This window comes from Passer domesticus, chromosome 25 (assembly GCF_036417665.1).
Source record: "Passer domesticus isolate bPasDom1 chromosome 25, bPasDom1.hap1, whole genome shotgun sequence".
Classification (NCBI taxonomy): Eukaryota; Metazoa; Chordata; class Aves; order Passeriformes; family Passeridae; genus Passer; species Passer domesticus.
This window is the reverse complement of record NC_087498.1, coordinates 326,069-340,745: the sequence shown is the minus strand read 5'-3', so window position 1 is coordinate 340,745 and position 14,677 is coordinate 326,069. Positions and strand designations below refer to the sequence as shown.

The window sequence follows — 14,677 nt, the reverse complement described above, 5'->3', positions numbered from 1 at the left end:
GGGGATGTTCTGGGGTCTCTGCTCCGGAGTGTCTGCTCTGTTTTGAGATTCCTGCTCCAGACAAAAGATCTCTCCTCTGGATCTGGGGTCTGGACTCTGAGGTTGGGGTCCTGGCTCAGGACCAGGTGCCTCCACTCTGGACCAATGATCTCTGCTGTGCTGGGAGGGGGGAACCAGGTCACTGAGCCAGAACAGGGGCTGGGTGACTTTTATAGGCTTTGGCTGGCACTTGTCACCTCCCTGCAAACCAATCTGCCTGCGCAGGCGGGACTGCCAGGAATAGCCACCCGGGACCTGCACATTCAGCAGCCCCAGCTGCCCCCTCCTATGGGATGGCAACACATGGGCCCAGCCCCCCCAGCGGCCCCCTTGGGCTCACTCAGGACTGGAAAGGCCAGGGCCAGGTCACCTTTCTTTGGGGACATGGCTCCTGTCCCCAGCACCAGCACCCCTCTGACTAAGGGCTTCCCCACCCCCACTGCCACCTCCTCAGCCACCCACTGCCTCCCAGTCCCACAGACTCTCCTTGGAACCCCCATCCCCCTTGCCTTCCTTAGCTCCTGAATTACATCAGACTGACTCCCCCAAGCCCCCCCGGTTAATCTTCCATTGACCCCCCCCAACCCTCCTGCTCCCCCTCAGATCCTCCCACAGTCCCTGTAACCCCAGACCCCTCTGGTTCCTCTGTCCTTCTTCAGCCTCATCCCAAATCCCACTGGGTTGGAAGTGGTCGGAAGACAACCTTTGAGTTACCTGGACCAGCCCAGCTGCCCATACCCCTAACCCACATTTCTGGGGAAGATAAATCACTCACCAGCCCTATGCCATGCTCTCCAGCCTTTGTTCTGCTCAATCAACCATCCTTGTCCATAGAGACAAGATGCGTCATGTCACCCCAGAACTCATGTCCAGCCACCCTATTGTTACCCCCAAACTCAGATTCACCCCCCAAATCCTCCCAGTGACCCAGGAAAGCCCCATTAATTCTATGGGTCATAAACCACCCACCCTCTCCTTGCTCCTGTTCCCTTACTTGCCCTCATGATGTGCATGAGACATTGCTAGAAGTGTCTCTGTATCCCTAACCATCCTGCAATTAGAATTGAGAGAGTGTTTTTCCCATGTTCCAGCTAATTCCTTGTCTCAGAGAGGCTGCTCTGAAGTAGCCAAGCAAACCTGGCTCTCCTGGGTGATGGTCCACGAGCTCACAGTTTTGTGAGCTCACAGTTCTGTCCCCAGGAAACATCTCCAGACATGGACATCAGGGTCAAGAGGCATCTCCGAGACAGCCCAAGCATGAGGCACGTTGTCTGCAGGGCCAGATAATCCCAACTTTGCTAACAAGGGGCTGGTTTTCCAGGTGGGGTAGCTGTGGTTACCCAGGAATGGGAGGGAGAGAAAGAAGAGCAAAGGCCCATTGGCCAGGCGGGTCTTTAAATGCATGGTGACATCCCAAAAAAGAGCCTGAGGAGTGCACCCCAGCTGAAGCAGCATGACCCTCCTCCTCCAGGAGGGATATTTTTTTGTCTCCTGGTTATTTGGCAGCAGAACGAAGCCAGGATACCCTGAGATAATGTTGGTGCCTCTGGGAGGGTCTGTTTGCCCCACACTATGTGATAACCCAGATGTTTCTTGATTATTTCCCCAGTGAGGAGGAATATGAGTAATAAAAGTTCTGCATTACCCAAAATTCCCTTGGAATGCCTGCAGGATGAGATCCTTGGGGCAGGAGAGAGTGATATGGACCTCTCAGACATTTCTGCTGCCTGCATGGATGGGTACTGGCAGTTCCTTTTCTGCCCAGAACACCTTGGAGTGGCTCAAAATTGCCAGCTTGGTCATGAACCAGAAAATACCCTGCAGCTGCTCTAGCCAGAGAGAGGACAAGTCCTGCTGCCCAGACAGCAAGGAAGGGCTGGAGAGGATCATCCATCCTTCCTGCTCCAGCTGCCTTTGGCTCCTGGGGGCCAATTGGAGAAGCTCTGGTTTCCCCATACCTTGGCCCACCAGGATTTCATTGTGCCTTGGATGACCTTGGCCCCCTCCTTGACTCCTCTGCTTGACCCCTACACATGGGCCATGCCTTGATAGAGGTGGCCAGTTCCAGACTCCCACAAACATCTGCTCAGGCATCTTCCCTGTGTCTTTCTCAATCACCATGTCTAATCTTAACAAAAAACCCACTTCACTGAAAAAAAAACCACCAAAACAAACTTTGTTTTGATTATATGTTAAGAGAAGCAATTTAAAGAGCTCAGAAAGAAAAATAAATCAATGCCAAAACTCCAGTTCATTGGGAAATGAGCACTCAGATTGCTCTGATTTCAATTTCAGGGAGTAGTGCAGCTGAAAATTAAATACTTTCCCCAGCAAAAATAAAGAACATCAATGCAATAATTTCACTTGAAGTTCTCAATTTGAAAGAAACTTGGGTCTGTCAACCTGCTCCATGACGTTTGGATGCTTTTGCTCTGTTGACTCAGCGGGTGACTAATAGGTTATGAGCAGATGAATCAACATGGTTTATCACCCACTCTTATCTGGGCCACGTTACTAGAGTTTATTGGCATCTTGTTTATTCACATGTTGGGCAAGTGCTGGGTGTTGAACAAACCCCAGCAGGGAAACACTGAGGAGCTGCTGCTGTTGATGGCAAAGGCACCACAGGTGGTTCTCCCAATTCCAAATAAAGGGTTTCCCACAGGCTCCAGAGGCAGGAGTTGACCTTTCCTTACCCACCACAATGGCTGCACTTGTGGATTCACAGTGGGGATGGAGAAACTGCTGCCAGGTGGTGATTTCACCTCAGGACAGGAATGGGCCCAGGCCCCAGTATTGGGTGAGGAAGCACAAATTAGTCTGGTGATGGAAATCAAAATCACATGGAGGGGGCTGTTCCTGCAGGTAGCTGGGAGGGTTGAATATTAAAAATTTAGTGATAATTTAAATATCAGCACATTTTTGCCTGAAACTCTAAGTATTTCAGGATTTCGCTGAAATACAGGTTATCCATGCTTTCCAGTGAGAAAAAAATCTCTTCTTACAAAAACTGGTTCTTTTGGTTTTGACCCACGTTTCCAGCCCACCGAGTCACTGATACATTTCCTTACTTATTTTCTGAGTGAGCATAGGTCTAAATATAGGAAATATCATTTATGCCAGAAAGTATCAGATCCTCCTCATGCCACTGTTATTCCAAATCCCCCGGTGAGGCAGCACAGTGGTCAATCATTTTCCAGCTGTGTTTGTTTGACAGGATCCCACTGCAAAGAGGTGAATTTGTTCCCCCAAAACACCAGATTGGCCCATCCACCCAGACTCCCAATTCAGGAAACCACAGACCTTGCCAGCTGGAATGGGGGAAGCCTCGGGAACGCCTTCCCCACCATGACAGCTGATGTGTCGTGCAGGGAGATAGAAGATGCCTCTGACAGCTGGGGTAAATCATGGAGGCTTCCAGAGATTAGGACCATCCCCTAAACAGGGCTCCAGGATTAGACAGGAGGTGGTGAGACCTTCCCACTTGCACATTCTAAAGCAAAGAGAAGATGCCAAAGGCCTGGAATAAGTAAGGAGATCGTCTGGTGGGAAGGGCTCCCTGAAGCTGTCACATCTTCTGTGCTCATCCCCTCCTGTCCCTGTCCCCATGAACGGCTCTGGAGATCCTGGTGGGCCCTTTGCACCCCAGCAAGACTGTGAAAGCAGCAGGTGAATGTCACACCTGGGCCACCACAGGCTCTGGGCATGGCGTCATGGCACAGACACCATGAGCACAGCCACGGGTTTGGCCAGGGCAGAGGACAGAGCGTGTGTGTGTCGACAAGGAGAGCCACCCCCAGCCTGCATCAGGGGATACCTGGGACTGACAGGGTCCCCACTGCCAACCCCAGTGAGGTAAATTCAAAGGCACCCAACAGGACAGAGAAGGAACCATGCCCACCTTCCTTTGGCCACATCCAACCCTGCACACATTGTGTGGACTGTGAGTCGATGGAAGACATCACAGAAGGTCAGAAAAATGCCCAAATCTCCTGAATTTCAGTAGAAAGGAGGTATCCAAGCCCCTTCAGGGAGGCTGTTGCTGGTGGTTACTGGAGCTGATTCGTGTGTGGGCCTTTGCCTTCCCTTCAACTGCGGTTCCTGCCTTTGCCTGTCCCCTTTCCAGGGTTAATTCAGATCTCCAGGAAACTAGGGAGCTCATCTGGAAAGCACACAGTGGTCAACCACAAATGGCAGCAGACTGTTTAGGTAGGCAGCTCAGTGCCCTACCTGCCACCTCCCAAATCCCACATCCCTGCTCCTGACTCCAGCTCTGGCTCCCAGCAGCATTTCCAGCCTTGCTGTCACTGTGATATTCACAGAGCACTGAGTCAAGCAGCCGGGGCAGGCAGCAGGTGGGCTGGGACCAGGCTAGATTTCCATTTGTCTGTCACACACAAGTGGACACTTACTTCACCCCAAAGCAATGACTGCAGGCAGGGGCTCCAGCCCTGAAGTGGGATACGGCCCCAGATCTCCCAAAGCCCCCCAGGAAAGGGCCTGTCTAGGTGTCACCCTGGGAAAATAATTTAAAGCAAGTATTGCTTTAAAATATCTTTGTCTGGTCCAGAAACATCAACCAGATAATAAAGAGACATTAACAGGAGCATCTCTCAAGTGCCGAGGGCATTTCTTGCCTGGTGGACATCCCTTGGTGGGCACTGGTACAGGGTTCTAACAGCCACTGGCTCCAGAGTTATCCCTGTGTCTGGGCACAGCCCAGCTCACCCCAGCAGCACTCAGCAGCACCAGTTTGATTCACTGACTCTTCAGCAACCCTTTCTTCAGGGAAAAAGTTGTTCAGCCCTGACACAAGCTGCCCAGGGCAGTGGTGGATTCCCCAGCCCTGGAAGGGTTCAAAAGCCATGTGGATGTGGCAACTGAGGACACGGGTTAGTGGTGGCCTTGGCAGTGCTGGGTTAAGAGTTGGACTCAATGATCTTAAGGGTCTTTTCCAACCTAACTGATTGTCTAATTCCATGATCAGTCAGGGTTCACTCATCTCCTGGTCTCCCAACATCAGCTCATGGAGCAGCAGGGTGGGTGCCCAGACCTGCACTCTCCCTGCTGGGATCAGTAGCTGCCAGATGCAGGCAGGGGATGAAAACACCCAGGACCAGCTTTTGGGCTGCTATTTTGGGGCTGGAACGGGATCATTCTCCAAGATGGATGAGGTAGAAAAACGGGAAAACCCATGCAGAGATGTCCTGATTTTGCCCCATGACTTGCTGGGAGCTGAGCCAGGGAGCTCCGTGTTCCCTCCAGACTGCGACAGCACTGCAGTGGAAAAACCATCACAGAGAGGCATCAGCTGCTGCCCACAGCCAAAATGGTTTCCCCAGGACAACCTGTGGGGCCACCACAATTACAGTCAGTGTAGGAGGGGACAGCAGAGCCCGAGCAGGAGCTGCAGGGCAGTGACCTGCAGCAGCTGCACCCAGGCCAGCTGGGCCTGAGCGTGCCGGGCCAGCAGGAACCCTCACGCACCTTGGCACCACAGCTGTCACCTGCAGTGTTCCAGGAGCAATGCCAGTCCTGGGGCACTGCTCTGCCTGGAGTGGGTTTTTTCCAGCCCTGCCCTACTTCTGGGGCTGCCAGCAGGAGCTCACCTAGGACAGAGAGCCCACAGGGACAAGGCTGTGTCAGCCCCAGCCTCTCCAGCCTGCACAGAGTCACCTCTACCAAGGCTTGGGGACGGCAGCTGGAGATGCCAATAAGGCTCTGTCACCACCTGCCCTGGCTGGCCCAGCCCTGTGTCAGGGAGAAGCCGCAATTAGCAGCTCAGGTTTTCCTTCTTCATTAAAACTAGGAGCTTGGAAAGGCCTGAATTGTTTCAAAGCCCCTTTGCTGGTTTATTCTGAGCATTTGCACCCAGGAACCAGAGCCACACCAGCTGCTTCTCTCCCCTGAGCAAGGAGCTGGGAGGCTCTGCAGGAGAAGGGGGAGGGAACAGCTCAGCCCCAGGCTCCACCAGTACCAAGGGTGAATTTCAATACGGATTAGGACCAGCAGGGAACTCAGTGTTTGCTCTGCACAAGGACAGGCACCACTTCTCAGAGCCTGCTTTGCTCCTCTCCTTGCTTGCAGTCCCAGACAGGACCAGGCACTGCCACTCCCCAGGAGGGTGTGCAGCCCTGCCCTAAGGACTTTGAGAGACTGAAACCCCTGCCAGGGTGCACCATGACATTGGCCAGTTACAGCCCAGAGTCAGACACTCATTTGACCTTCAGCATGCCCTTCACCAGGTCCCTGTTCCTCCATCAAGGACTTAAGGCCACCCTGAGTGCCTTCAAGGCCATTGCTCGTACCTAGTTCCTCCTGTAGCACCAACAGTGATGATTCCACTTCCCCTCCCAGCTCTTCCCATATTTTCTCACATCCAGCATCTCCCTTCCTTGCCTTACATGCTTTCACTGGCACCCTCATCTTCCCTGTGCTCTCCCCATTCCCTCCTCCCCCTGCTCCCTTCAACTCACTCCTGGTCCCTGCAGGACTCTGCCAAGCTCCATCCTGGAGCATTCCTGTTCAGCTGAGAGCAGGTGGGACCAGCAGGATGTCCTGCAGCCAGACCTGCCCCAGCCCTGGGGACACTGGTGGTACTGGGACCAGCCATGTTTCAGATGGAGCAGTGATATCCCAGGAAGTCCTTGAGGCAGTGTGATGGTGACCACAAGGGCAGCCTGCACCTTTCCATGTCCAGGGTGTTTGGGAAGGGCTGTCCCTTTCCAGGATTCTTGGAAGAAAATGGGATCTGCTCCCTTGTTGGGACAGCATGTCCTGGCCCATCCCACAACCCTCTCTAACCCAAAGACCTTTATTTGAGAACTTTCCTACTGTTTCCCCCCTCCCAGGAAAGTTTGCTGGGTTGGAGGGGCTATGAGAGGGTTTGGAGCATCCCCAAATCCCAGTGACTTCTGCCAGGTCCCAGTAAACTGGGAATGCACACCAGTTTGGGTTGTCCAACAGGGCCCAGCTGCATCTTTTCCCTACTGCCACCAGGGAGCATCATGGGGACATTCAGTCCAGCTGTCCCTGTGCCGGGTGCTTCCAAAATCCCCCAAACAGTGAAATCCTCCCAGTCAAGCTTTGGAAATACCTGGTCCTTGGCATCACTGGTATACCCAGAGCCAGCTGTGGCCCAGCCCTGTTCTAGATGCAGGGGCTTGCACCCAGAGGCTGCTCCCTGCCCTGTTCAGCACAGTGTGACAGCCCTGTGCCATCCCTGGAGGAAGCATTTCCCCAAAACACCTCCGGAGCAGCTGGGCCAAGACATGGTGCTCAGAGAACAATGGGGGGTTGATCTGTTGATCCAATAACCTGCAAAGAAACAGCCATGGAAGATGCTCCAATCTCATCCTCCTTGTCCATGAGCAAGTCAATGCCAAAAGGACACTTGGATATTTGCAGGGAAAGGCCAAAACCTCCAGCTGGACATGACCAAGGACAGTGAGAGCCAGGGATGAGGCTGGAGGTGGCTTTGGCTCTTACCCATCTCCTGGGAGTTAGGAGGTGACAGAGATCCCAAAGAGACCCAGAGACAAGAGGAAGAGATGGGGGTCTTCTGCCTCCCAAGTGCTGACTCTTAAGAAGGAGGAGAAATTCTCAGTCACACAAAATCTGAGAGCAGCCCTGGGAGAAGGGCTTGGGGTGTTGGTGCTCAATGAGCCCCAGCCATGTGTGCTGGGTCTCAGAAACCTCCCAGGCCAACTGGGCTGATCCCCCAGGGTGGGTAGCAGGGGAAGGGGAATTCTGCCCCTCTGTCCCACTCAGCTGAGACCCCACCTGCAGAGCTGCCCCAGCCCTGGGGTTCCAGCTCAGGAAGGATGTGGAGCTGCTGGGGTGAGCCCAAAGGAGACCACAGAGCTGCTCTGAGGGCTGGAGCCCCTCTGCTCTGGAGCCAGGCTGGGAGAGCTGGAGGAGTTCAGCCTGGAGAAAAGAAGCCTAAGGGGCTCCAGGAGAACTGGAGAGGGACTTGGGACAAGGGTCTGGAGCGACAGGACAAGGGGAATGGCTTCCCACTGACAGAGGGCTGGGATGGATGGGATATTGAGAAGGAACAGGGATTCCACCTGTGAGGGTGGGGACGCCCTTGCCCAGGCTGTCCAAAGAAGCTCTGGCTGCTCCATCCCTGGAAGTGCCCAAGGCCAGGCTGGACGGGGATTGGAACAACCTGGGCTAGTGGAAGGTGTCCCTGCCCATGGCAGGGGGTGGGAATGGGATGAGCTTTGAGGTCCCTTCCAATGCAAACCAGTCTGGGATTCCGTGGCACAGTGAGCTGGACGCAAGGACACAGCCTTGCTCTGTGACACAGACGAACTGCCAAGGGAGCCCATCCTTTCCAAGGGCTGGAAATGCCCCGGGATCTCACTGGGCAGTGGTGGCTGGAGGCATCATTCCTGCCCAGCACCTGTAAAGCCCTGGGGATCTCTTGGGGTGCTCTAACGTTGCAGGAATGCCAAACGACGTGCAGGGCTCTCACCCGCCCCTGCTGGCACTGAAGGTGAGAAGCTGATTTATGTTCACAACCTGCAAAGCCCTGGGGAGGTGGACATGGCACCAGGGTTGGCTCTTTTCTGTCCCTGGCACTGAGACTTCAAAGTCAAGCATCAGGACTCTCCAAAAGTTCACATCTTCCTGCAAGCCAGGCCATGATCCAGCCCCATCCCACCACCTGCACAAAATAAAACACCTTTGCTGGTCCCTTTTTCAATGCTGCTTGTGACTGTGGTTAGCTCTTCTTGTGGGGTGCAGGAGAAGTTGTGCTGTCCTTTTGCACCCCATCATGGCAACCAGGAGGGACGGGAGGGACAAGGAGGGAGCTGCCAGGACCAGTTATCTGATCCCAGCAGCTCCAGTGTAAACTTAGCATGGCCTTTTGGAAAATACTTGCTGTGGCAAAACACGCAGTAAATCACTGCTCTGAGTGCCAACAATATTTTGAGATTAGCAAATCTTAAAGCTCACTTTAGGGTCGTGGGTTGGAGCCCTGCCAGTGTAACTGGGGGGTCTTCCTCACCTCACACCCTCCAGCACCCAGGGATTGCACCAAGCTGCAAATCCTTGCTTTTTGAAGAAGATGGGATAAAGTCCAGAGTCAGCAGTGGATGTGGGGTTCTGCAACCCACTCCTGTGAATTCTCACCCTTTGCTCCCAAGGAGCAGGACTGACCCTCTGATTTCTTTGCCTTTTCCTTTCCAGACTACCTTGGAAAATCCCCAATTTCCTCCCTTATTTTATCAAACAAACCCAGCTCCCACCAGTTGCCCCGACCCTTTCCAGCATCATCCTGTGTTCCCTGGGACAAGTCACTGTGACCTGCAGCACCATTACCCTCCTCCTGCCTCCCCAGTGTCCCCAGAGCCCCCAGCACCCCAGCACTGAGCTTTCCACAGTGCTTCAGGGTAAGAATGCCCAGGATTTAAAAGCCACCCAGGAGGTGGGACCCTGGTGCTTCCAGACATGCCACAAATTGTCCAAGCTCAGCTGAGGGCTCATGAAGCCTGTGAGACAAAAAGAAGGGAGAAGTCCTTGGAAGTGATCAAGAAAAGGGGCATCAAGTACCTGGGAGCCCTAACCAGGCACATTCCAATAGAAAAACCACCTTAGGCTCTGCATCCTGCAGGAGATTGACCCCTGAAACACCTTCCCAAGGACCAAATATCCTGGAGATGGCATTTTAACCCAGGATAAATCACTGGGTCATCACAGGAGGTCCTAGGGAAATCCCAGGCTACACCTGAGAGTTCTGTGGCTCGACCCTTTCCAGGCCATTTTGTAGTTTGGATGCAGCTGTCTGTGTTGAGAACGCCACAGAGGGAACCACTTCAATCCAGAGCAGTATTCCATCAAAGTTCTGGAGGGATGTAGGACTGGAACCCTGATTGCTGCTATTCTTCCATCCATGCTGTTTGAGTGAACACCCTGATTTATTTCAGGCTTAGACCTCCTGTCACTGAGTTCTCAAAAAGATTTGTGTTGGCCACAGGTCATTCCTGTTTGTATCAGGGAGAGCAGAAAAAGTTGCTTGTCAGAAGGACATTGTCAGTGTAGCTGAGCTCCCATTCCTTGTGGAAATATTACAGAATAAAAAGCTGCCAAGGTCAAGTGCAACAGGAACACAGGCTGATATTAAAAATAATGCTCCTGCTTATTGGCATTGTGGGACAGCTACCACCTATGATGCTGTATGGAACTGTCCTCAGAGTGCAGGGAAAATTCAGCAAAAGCAGCGCAGAGCTGTGTCAGGGAAGGGTCAGGCTGGATTTCAGGAAAGGTTCTTCCCCCAGAGGGTGCTGGCACTGCCCAGGCTCCCCAGAGAATGGGCACAGCCCCGAGGCTGCCAGGGCTCCAGGAGTGTTTGGCCAACACCCTCAGGCACTAGGTGGGATTGTTGGGGTGTCTGTGCAGGGCTGGGGCTGGACTGGATGGTCCCTGAGAGTGCCTCCCTACTCAGGGGTTCCTGTGATTCTGTGATCTGTGGTTGCCCGTGTGCCAACAGCAATGCCAGCCCAGCTGGAAGGCTGTAAGCTGAGATGTCCCCTGGCCAGAAAACAGCCTTTGAGCACTTGTCCTGCACTGTATTTGCAGAGGAGCTGCAGCCCAGCACAAACCTGCCCTGCCCACCCAGCACTGTGCAAGCCCATCTGCCCATCACCATGTCCATGAAATCCCAAAGGTGGATTGAAATATTTGGGGTTAAAACCGTGAGGTGCAAGGAAAAGTGGCCAGATTGTCTTTGTTTTCCAGTGCCTGGGAGCTTTGGAACCTCCACTGCAACTACCATGGAAAAATTTGGCCCAAATATTTTTCCATGCAAAAAAGGGCCATTTTGGGGTGTGTGACTTTGACATTGGGATCTCTGCACCCCAGCAATTGGAACATGGAGGGCTTTGGGTGGATAAGAGATGTGCCTTACTAAGAAATTGTGATTTTGGTGTACCATGAGGGCTGACATCTCTTTTCCTTGCCCAGTCTGGGTCTGCTTTGCTCCTGGTCATGGCTCAAAGTGTCCCAGCTGAGCCCCCAGCAGATCCCTCTGCACCCACAGGGAAGAGGAGCTGACAGAGGATGTTCCATGGCTCCCTGTTTTGAGGTGTTAGAAGGCACCATGGAGCACAGAACAGGGCAGAGAGCTAAGCATCAGTGGCAGAAACAATGCAAACAAGAGTGTGCTGAACCCACACATCCTCAGCCTGAGCACAAACATCCTGGGAGCCAGAAAACCAAGGGAAAAGTCTCTCCAGTGAAGGTCCCCTCTCCCAGAGAGATTTCTTTGCTCTAACGCCGCCATCCAGTGGAAGAAACTCCCTGACATGGGGAAGGCTGGAAAAGAGGGCGTTGGGTTCCCACCATCCTCGGGCTGCCCTCGGTGGCCTCCCTGCCAGGGATGCTGCGGCTGCCCTCCGCCCTCCGTTTCTAAGCCCCGATCCCATCCTGGGTGCAAAATGGAAACAGCTCCCGGGGCACCGGAGCTCCTCCGATACCCAGCGAGGGGATGGGTAAGGAGGGAAGATGCACCGGGCTCAGGCGGGGCTGCAAGCCCAGAGGAGGAGGAGGAAGCTGCGGTGCAAGCGGGGTCCCAGGGCGGTGCGGGGCACTCTGCCAGCGCTCCCCTCCCGCTCCCGCGGGATATTTGCAGTCCCAGCACACCGTGCCTGCGGAAAGCCGAATTCCAGCGTGTTTTCAGCAGCACCGGGACTTCAAGGAAGGAAAAGCAGCCAAACACAAAACTCCCCGGGGTTGGTCAGGGAAGCGAAATGACTTTGGCAGCGGCCACAGAGCAGCGCGACGGCGAGCGGGGGAAGCGCGGTGGCCAGCGGCGCCCCGGACCCCACAATGCGCCCGTTTGTTGTCCCTATGGGCGGCCGGATTCCCGCAGAAAGGAGCTTTCAGTGGGAATATTCACTGTTCAACCTCCCTCAGCAACGCAAGGTTTGCTGGATTGCGCAATGGCACAAAGGGACAGTGTTTCCTCGGGAGCGGGAGGTTCTGCGGCTGGAACACGGCTCTTGCTCCTGCACAGAAGCCGCCTGGGCGGAATCACGGCGTTATCGAGGCGGGATCGTAGTCAGAGACTTGCCTTAAAGGGAGAAAGCAGGGAAAAAAATCTGTTTATGGGTATAAAATAAAAAAAAAAAAATCGGGGGTTTTCTTCTGGCTGAAAGCAGCAGCTGTTTTCCTAAGGTGGCGCCAGTTTCCAGGAAGCAGGCGTATTCCTCCAAAATCGAGGGGAAACCCCCTAACTTTTTCTTTTCCCTTTGTGCCAAGAGGAAATTTGTCCTGGGAACAACCCCTCTGCACAAACAAACACACTGTCCTCTCCTCCGAGAAGCACAAATGCTTTCCCACCCACTCAAAATTAGACAGAAAATTACTCCTGGACCAGCAATTCCCTGATACGCCCGATGAGGAGGCAGCATCCTGGTTGAATCAGAGGCACGTGTCCCGGTGGGGATGAAATTTGGAAGCATCCACCACCTCTGCAAGCTCGCAAAGGCCATTCCTGGCGGCTGCAAACCCCTCCTCAAGCTCCAGCCCACACTCGGGAAAGGGAGAGGAATGGGAGATGTTGCAAAATAAAAGAGAAGAGAACATTTAGTGTAGGGAATCTGCTCTACAGCTGCAAACAGCCTCACGCTGGCACTGGGGCTGAGAACTGTGCACAGCTCATCACACCTGGAATCCGATAACTGATAGCTGTGCCCAGGTCCCTCTGTATGTTTAATTTGGATCATAGAAGATATTCCTTACTTCGGTTTTCTGATCAGAAAATTGTTTGGTTTGGAATGGATCTTAGTTACTGCATAAGCACTACCCCAAAACACCAGAGGAAATACTGGTGGACAGGCTGAGAATGGAAAAGGGGGATTTTTCTTTCAAAGCTGTTACTGGTTTTTAAGGGACTTTCCCTGTTGGTGTGTGCAGAGCAGTGAAACCACCCGGCAAGGCCGAGCAGCTCCACAGTGTCCCGGCATGCCCAAGACAGGGAAACCCCCGGATCACAGCAGCAGGACACTGCTCTTCCTTCCTGCAAGGAGCGGGTGATGGGCTGACTCTGCATTGAAATAAATGGGCAGGAGATCTTTCTCCTTTTAAATGCCTTTATTAAAAAGAATCAGCTCAGGTGGGGAGAAGCCGACGGGTCGCGCCCACGCTGCCGGTGCTCCCAGGAGTGGCATGGAGGAGGAGGGTGATGCAGCTGTGTCCGCTGGTCTGCAGGCAGAGCTGGGGATTCTGTCCTCACGGGAGAGTAGCAGATTCCGCCTCTTCGGTCCAACACCCCGGGGCATCTCACTAGTTAACATCTTTTAGGTTAGGGTGAGAAGCAAAAAGGATCCAAGCAGTCACTGGACTACGTTCCCATCCTTAGACGTCACTTAGGTCACTTAGTTCTATGTTGGCTCGTAAGTTTTTAAGGGGTTTTCCTGGAAAACTGCAAAAATTGGTGCAATGCATTTCTCATCTGCATACTAGCTCTGATGCCACTCCCATTCTCCTGGTACCTGCAGGGTCCATCCAGGTGTCCCTCCCTGGCAAGCATCAGGGTGACAATGGTTAATCACCAACCATTAACAGGTAATTGAAGAATTCTTAACAATGAAGCTAACAGCACTGGACTAACTTGTTTCAACTCTGCAACCTTAAAAAAAATAGATAACTTTTTATTCATAACATGCACCACACCGCAGAGCGAGAGACACCAAAGCATCTGTACCCTGGAGGGGACGGGTCAGTGCCGTCTGTGACCCCGCAGAGGCTGCGCAGGGCACCGGTCCTGGCACTGATGGGGTCCCGGGGAAAAAAGGGCTTGGCGGAGGCTGGGAGACTGGAGCAGGGTTTGGGCAATGCTGCAGCACTGGGGAATGAGTGTTCTGTCCCCTGTGATGCAGGGGAAACCTTGTTCCAAGTGTCCATGCCTCGATTCCCACCCTGTGCCCAGTCATGCCCTGTGCCCCAGCCTAGGCCGGATCCCCACTGGGATGCCCAGCCCCGTTTGAAGGGATGCTCAGCTCCCTCTGTGTCCGGTGCTCCAGGTGCCCCCATGCCCATTCTCCTGGATGTCCCATGTCTGGCTCCTGCTGGCATCCTTATAACTCGGGGTGTTCCCAGCTCCCCCATTCCCGCTGCCTCCACGACCATCGTGCCCGCTCAGACTCAGATCCCAGTGCTCCCTGTACCCCCGTGCCCGGTGCTCCTGCTCCTCTGCAACCAGGTCTTCCCGCCTCCCCCATTCCCGAGGCTCCCAGGACCCCCGCATCCAGGTTCCTCCCAGGACCTCATGCCAGGTGCTCCCGACTCCTCCTCCCCAGTGCTCCCAAGGACTCCCATTCCCAGTTCTTCCTTTACCCCCGTATCCTGTACTCCTGGATCCCCCATCCCCAGTTCCTCCCTTACCCCCATGTCCTGTACTCCCGGATCCCCCATCCCCAGTTCCTCATGGCATCCTCGGCTCCCTGCTCCCCTCATTCCCGATGCTCCCGGGCCCCCCACGCCCGTTTCTCCCGGTTTCCTGGGCTACCCCGTGCCCCAGTGCCCCCTGTCCCCGGACGAGTCCCCCGTGCCCGGCCGGTGCCAGGTGTTGCCCGGTTCCCCGCTCCTCCTCCTCTCCGCCCCGTGCCGTCCCTCCTCCCCCGGGAAA

The 14,677-nt window shown here is 54.1% G+C and overlaps 1 long non-coding RNA gene across 1 annotated transcript; it reads right to left on the bottom strand.

The window, feature by feature from the left end:
• Window positions 1–6: 6 nt before the first annotated feature.
• Window positions 7–1,574, bottom strand: LOC135286152 (uncharacterized). Its single transcript, XR_010350631.1, has 3 exons — window positions 1,034–1,574; window positions 815–862; window positions 7–159 (listed from the first exon to the last, which is right to left on the bottom strand). It is a non-coding gene; the product is annotated as an uncharacterized LOC135286152 (long non-coding RNA).
• Between the last annotated feature and the right edge of the window lie 13,103 nt (window positions 1,575–14,677).